Consider the following 7,226-nt stretch of genomic DNA (forward strand, 5'->3'; position numbering starts at 1 on the left):
TGATGGCCAAAACATTAGTTTATAGTAGTCTTCTACCTTAGGAGTTGAGAGGAGATTAATATGTAATTAAACAACTACCTCAACAGGATAAAGTTCCGAATAAACTCATTCTCAGTGAAGTTGTTAACATCCCCGTCCCACCATTGCTGGTTGTGTCTGCTGTGCTGAGTACACTCTCCTTTCATTAATGTGTTTCCTCCACAACACTGGTGACACAGTATGGCTTCTCTTGTGCACTGGAGTCATAACAACTGCTTTTCAGTATTTACTGTTGTGCTGCATGTGACCGCACTTATTCTTATTTCCATGCAAGTCAGTTTGGAGCTGCAAACAGTTCATTTTGGCCTTGAACAGGGGCAGGGCTGTGATTGAGTGTCATTCCATGGGAAGGGAGTTCTAGCCACTGCAAAGGCTCAACTGTGGGACCACCAGCTGGTGTTGTTCAGAAGAGGGAAGGGTTCAACTAGGCTGGATATGGAGTCAAAATGTCAAAAAGCTAAAATCATGCAAGACAATGGGCTGAACAGAAAGCAAAAGGGATTTTCAACAAAATTCTTAACTGAACCGGGAGCTATTGGAGAGAGTAAAAGACAAATGGGATTGGGTCATGGTTGACTGTATTGGTGAGGAGCTCAGCAGCTGCATTCTGCATGAGGTGTAAACAGTATATATATCGGCTTGATTGGGTCCAGTATAAATATCAACTAACTAATACACTAATAAGCAAAGCTGGAAAAAGCTTGCCTCTACGACAGAATTAATTTGATAACTGAATTTGAATTTGTTGTTAAAAGTCATCTTTAACAGAATGGCTGAAGTGTTGTTCAGAGCTGTATTTGGTGGGTTGGAAAGATGACAGGATATGAACTCTGCTCCGCATTCATTTAAAGTCGTATTGATAACGAAGTTTTGATGTCAACAAAACATGCTTGAATGGACTGGCTCTCACCAGGTAGAATGGAAAAGAATGATTACTTTATATTAGTTTTACAACCAGGGCACACCCTGCAAGAGCTTGGCACTGTCTCACATGTCAGTCAGGGAAAAAAAAAGTCTTAATAATGGATCACCATCTGATTATTTATTAGCAGGTTTTTCAAGGTGTACGTGCAGCATCTGATCAACCACAGTACAGGTTGTTCTAGTTGTCAGCCCCAACCTATCAAGCAACAACTTGATGAGTTATTTCTTCAATTTAGTTTCTGTACTACAACTCTAACACTCTGAAGCTTCATCTATCACCTATCAATATAATGGTTTATCACATCACCTATTGACAATTCTCCACTAATGTAGAAGACGTTTTTTTTTTTTTCTCAAGCACTTCCTTTACAAATTCAGGCCAACCTGCATTCATTGTGGAGAATCTGGGACACCCCTAAATGGAACCAAAGATTAAATGAAACAATGGTAAAATACTGAAAACTAGAACAAAAAGTGGGAACCATAGGCATAAACCTAAGGATATAATGTGTGAATTGGAAATATTTAGGAAATCCAGTCAAAGAACCAACTGGCAGGTAAAATCATGTTAAATTTGGTAACAGCTCAAAGCTTTTTTTTTTTTTTTTTGGTGAAAAGCACATCTTGGAAGCCAGGCTATATTCAAGGCTGTTCAATAATTGCAAAACCTTTTCCAGAAGCTACAATATAAGCCAAATCTAGCTTTAAGAAACAACAGAAACCCACCTGTTAACAGTATTCACCTTGACTGTAACCCAATGAAAATGTTAGAATCCAAAGACTGTGAGCAGAAGGTGATTTGCACAAGTAACACCAACAACATTATTATTGTTGTATTTTTCATCTGTTCTTTAGTGTCTGATTGTTTTTGCCATAAAAAAGAGAACTACAAACTTTATGTCTCTGCCAGTTCAGAGTGAACAAGTTTAGGCACATCTTAGAGAATGTCTGACTGATCACCCAGTACTTTCAAACCTCTGCAGTGATCCCTGTAGGAAACATCAAGTACCACGTTTTAATTAAGTTGGATATTAATGAGGAATAGAGGAAATTGCTTCAGTTGCCAACTTAATTGTCCAGTTAACCGTTTGTCAAATGAAGATTACTAACATAGTCTTGTTTAAATGATTTGCCTCTGTAAACTCTTAGCTGCATTTGACTGCCCTCTTGTGGTAAAACAAGCAATAGTCGCTATGTGCACTAACTAGGACTTTGACAGTCTGCAGACACATGACACTTGGAGAAAAAACAGAGCAATGTGTACATGTATGCATATGTACAGCAGTATTCAGATAAAGTAAATAAAAAGAGAGGCAGGTTGTGGCAGTGCAGGTTTGCTTATTTTGTTTGTGATGGAGTGTCTGACCTCTCAGACTGTATGCTGTTCATTGTGTCCATCAGAGAGACCACCTAGAGAAAGATTTAGTCTTTTTGTGGGGTCATTAAAGATTTAAGCTGCTCTTTTCCTGACCATAGACTTGTACAACTCCTGGGAGGAGGGGTGGTGTCCCTGAATAATCACCAGGTCCTGTAATATGCAAACTCGTTATTGTCCTGGATCAAATCAGTAGTGTTGGTGATGATGGAAAAATTCCCAGCCTTAGCTGCTACAGTTGGTCAGCTTGGAAGATGTCTGGGTTGATAGCATTGAGGGCCAAGCTGAAATCCACACAAGGATCCCGGTGTGCATCTCTGAGTGACTGAGGTGGATGAAAGATGTCCCTAATTGATTAAATAGAAAAATATAATTTCTCCAAGAAAATTCTCAAATACTTTCTCACAGCGACTAATAACTGTTTATTGGCATTAAGGAGAGACATTGAAATTAAACCTTCTAAGCTACCATCATCATTCATTTAAAGGTCTTAGTATACAAGTCCAGAGACTTTAAATGAAGACGAAGTGCTGATGAATGTAGGGGGAGCTGAGAGCACCTCTGTGTCTGTCTGTGTCCTCCTACTCAGCCAGCAGTGTGGAGGCAGAGCGTTTATTCTATTCTGGTCCCTCAAATGTGAGGTCTTTTCTTCACTGCTCCCTCCAACACCATAGTGACTCATCCACACTTGTCTGCAGGCAGAAAGGCAAAAAATGAAAAAACAAACCATGTCATGTAGAATATCAGTGCATTCATCAACTGATTTCCTCAGTAACTGAAATATCTTTTATATTTTAGTGCTTATATGAAGGTAATCGGTCATAAACTCGTTTCTGTCAACTTAAAACTTCAGAGCAACAACAGAGGTATGCAATTTATTTAAAAAACTGTTTTTTTTTTTGGTTGTTTTTTTTTTTCCCAAAATACAAGAGTGCTTATCTGCTGGTTTCCATGGTCCAGCTTTTCCTTTCAGAGCACATATGAGGTTGATTTTAAATCCAACCAGTCAGGGTGAAGTATGGTAAACCAAGACTCCCTAAATCAGGGGTCAGCAGGATTTGCTGGCCAAGGACTCTGCCCTTACTCCTACAAAACAAAAACGAGTCCAAAGCTGCAAAAAAGACTGCTTATTAAATTTCATACTTAGAACAAAAAAAAAGTTTCTTTAAACAGAAAAAAAACAGGATTATATTTTTTGCTTTGGTTCATGAACAATGAAAAATGTATGAATTTCCCATTGAGGATATATATGTTAATCTTGTACTTATATTAAACCTATTGAAAAATAGATATAAAAATCATAAACCACTTTCCCACGATCCTCAAACTGTTTATGACGTCAGCTTATCTGGGCATAAGGCATCATTTAAATCAGGACCAGCTGTATTTGCTAATATTTAGTGTGCAGAAAAGGAGTTTGACTTCAGTTTCACTGGCTCACAGCATAAGCGCAAATTTATAAACAATAAAATTTGTCAGTGTGTAAAGCCCTGTTGCTGCAAATCATTATGAGCAGGCAACCAATGACATGGCTCTGCAACTTGAAATCTTAAACCATTTGAAAAAGAGACTTAATCTAAAAAGTTGGATATTTTATCCTGAATGATCATAATACTATCCTAGGCCATTACGTTCAGTGTTACAATGTGTAAAACTATCACTTGTAAGTTAAGGAAGAAAATATGGGGTAACATGATTTGTTTGCAGACAAATAAACAATTATGTTGCCCTGAGAGATAGAGAAAGATGGAAGGCCCTCTGACATCTAAGTCAGATAGTTTGGGCGTTATACTTTGTCTTTACAATATATGTTAGTATATCTAACAGTTCTTTCTACAGGATTTTTAGTTTGATAAATTGCTAAACTCCTGCATGATTTATGTATGTAAAGTATGAGCAATGCTGTTGTGTTTAGTAACTGTGCATGTTTAGTCATGAAAGGTGTAAAATGTAAAATGTTTTCTGTCTTTCAGTACAGATGTTTAGTCAGCTGGACTTTTCATACTAAGCAGTCCTTATGCAGAATCAAAGCACAGAACCACCACTGGCATAACTTTAAAGGTGTACAAATAATAAGTACTTCACCTCTAAACTGGTAAAAACAGTTTGTTTTTGTTTATTTATTTTTTTTATGGGCAGGGGTTGAGCTTATAAGGCTCATGCATCTTTTTTGTGAGATGGAGGAACCTCAACAGAAAACATGCTTGCTTAAGTTGTTCAGATTTTCTCAGCAAAGTTGAAAGACTGTTGAATTACAAACACCACACTAATGCATCGATTCAATGTCTGTCAAGTTTTTATTTTTATTTTATTTCTGCCCACTTCTGTACATCTGCAGGCACAGTTTATGTGTTAAGTTACTTATTAGAACTGATTGTTTAACATATTGAGAAATGCTGAACTTTATGGATAATGGATAAGTCATAATCTTTCCTAACCTTCAGTATGTGTGTTTGTATCATCAACATCCATAAAAAGACATGCCACACCATGAGGAGAAAAAAATGAAGAAGAACTTTGTTCTGACCAACTGATGCCAGTGCATGTGATTTTGTGGTTTTGGAAGTAGATTGACGATTGTTCCCATTATCTTGCTGAATCCCATGGTTTCTCTATGTCTGTGCAAACTGCACTCGGTTAACCAGACTAGATGAAAAATTACAGCCATGTGATCCTGTTGTCATCTGTGCTCAGATCTGATCACATGGACTTACGACAGACACCTCACGTGTGAAATCTTTTCCGTCCCTCCACGTCCTTTCATTTTGTTTAAGTTTCAATAAAATGCTCTCAAACTGAGAACTACTACAGGACACACTAATCTGTACAATGGAGAAACAGACTGAGTCCCATGTCACGCTCATCAGAGGGAGGAGAACCTGTGACAGTGTATGATTAAAAAGAACTGTTAATCGGTTTCGATATTTTGAAGATCTGAGGTTCTTCTACACAGGAAGTGCCTAAAAATCCACCCTTCCTGTCTGCTTCAAAGCATAATGTATTGGCAAGTTGATTGGGTTGCGTGTAGTGAAATGCTGATGTGGCACAGTTCACATACAGCTGAATGGAAAGTGCTTTTAGCTTTCATATCCTACATTGTAATGTCGTATTTCAGGCATATCTTCAATTCTCAGAATAATGATGCCCTCTAAAATGTATACGTTATATTGTATTATGTCCATATGAGTAGATATAGTAGGAAAGAACAAAACCAATGCAGAACTTTTCCTCCTTGAGTAAGAAACATGGCTTTGCTGACTTTCTGTTGTGTAATCTGGCAAGACTGTCTTTCCAAGTAAGGCAAGTGTCACAACTACTGTTTTTCTTCTCCTGTTGAGAAATACAGGAGTGTTAGCCATTTGTATGCAATCTTTGTGTGACTGCATGAAAAAAAAAATATATTCATCACCAGTTTGACACTTTAATCATTTGTTCAAATAAAGTAAAAGCCACATGTGGATAAAATTGTTAGCACCCATAATTTAATAATAGAAAAGTAATATTGGATAAAGATTCAGTGTAAGTAAACATCTGGAAGTCAGACATTGCTTTAAAACCACGGTTCAATAAAATTATTCTTATAAATGAACTAATGAAACAGACCTGGAGAAAAATGATGGCATCCATAGAAAGACTGAAAATAATGTGGCGACGAGACATGTTAAATCAAGGTGTGTTCACTCATTAGTATTACAGTCGTCTACAATCTTTAATCAGTCAGTGGGCCTATATATAGGACTACAGGTCACTGCGTTGTTTGGTTACATGATGTGTACCACACTCAACATGGACCAGAGAAAGCAAAAGAAAGAGTTGTATTAGGAGATTAGAAAAAAGATTATTGACAAGCATGTTAGAGATAAAGGCTACAAGACTATCTCCAAGCAGCTGGATGCTCCTGTAACAACAACATGACATACTATTCAGGAATTTAACATCCAGAAAACAGACCCAAACTCTATAGACGGTGTCGCAGAAGGAAAGTTGTTGAAAAAGAGACTATTATAAATATGAATGATAACAAATGAGATATAGGTGAACTTCAAGTTCAAGGTGCATCAGTGTTCAACAGCACCATCCATTGTTGTTTTAGCCTAAGTAGACTAAATGGGACACGGCCAAGGAGGACACCATTGTTGAAAACAAACCATAGAAAACTTAGTGGAATTTGCCAAACTACATGTCCAGGAAGTCTACAAACTGTAGTTAAGATTTCAGCTGATCCAAAATGCTGCAGCCAGAGTTCTGATGAATTTCATAAAGAGAGATCATATCTCTCTTATTCTAGCTTCTCTTTATTGGCTTCCTGTTAAATCCAAAATATAGATTAAATCCTCCTTCTCACATATAAAGCCTTAAATGTTAAAGCTCTATGTTATATCAAAGATATGATTGTTCGTTATGTTCCTAATAGAGCACTCTGCTCTCAATCTGCAGGTTTACAAGGGGTTCCTAGAATTTCTAAAAGTAGAATGGGTGGCAGATCTATTGTTATCAGGCTCCTCTCCTATATACCAACTATACCAGTTTTAGTCAATGAGGCAGACACCCTATCTATTTTCATGGGTAGGCTTAAAATATTCCTTTTTATAAAAGCTTATAGTTAGAGGCTCAAGTAAGACTGAGCTATCTCTATAGTTATGCTGCTATAGGCTTAGACTGCTGGAGGACATAGGGAGCACTGTTTATAATTCTGCTTCATTCTATCTCTATTCTCCCACTCTGCAGAATTTGTTAGTTCAATCTCTAATGCTATGCTCTCTCTACTTTTTCTCATAGTAGCTTCATCTTGTCTGTTCCTGTTTAGCTGTGAGACCATCAAGGAGAGAAATATCAGCTGTGCTGCTGCCATCAACTAGCCTCGTGAGACCATCCTGATCTCGCGAGC

This window comes from Cyprinodon variegatus, unplaced genomic scaffold (genome assembly GCF_000732505.1).
Source record: "Cyprinodon variegatus isolate N-32 unplaced genomic scaffold, C_variegatus-1.0 Scaffold178, whole genome shotgun sequence".
NCBI lineage: Eukaryota > Metazoa > Chordata > Actinopteri > Cyprinodontiformes > Cyprinodontidae > Cyprinodon > Cyprinodon variegatus.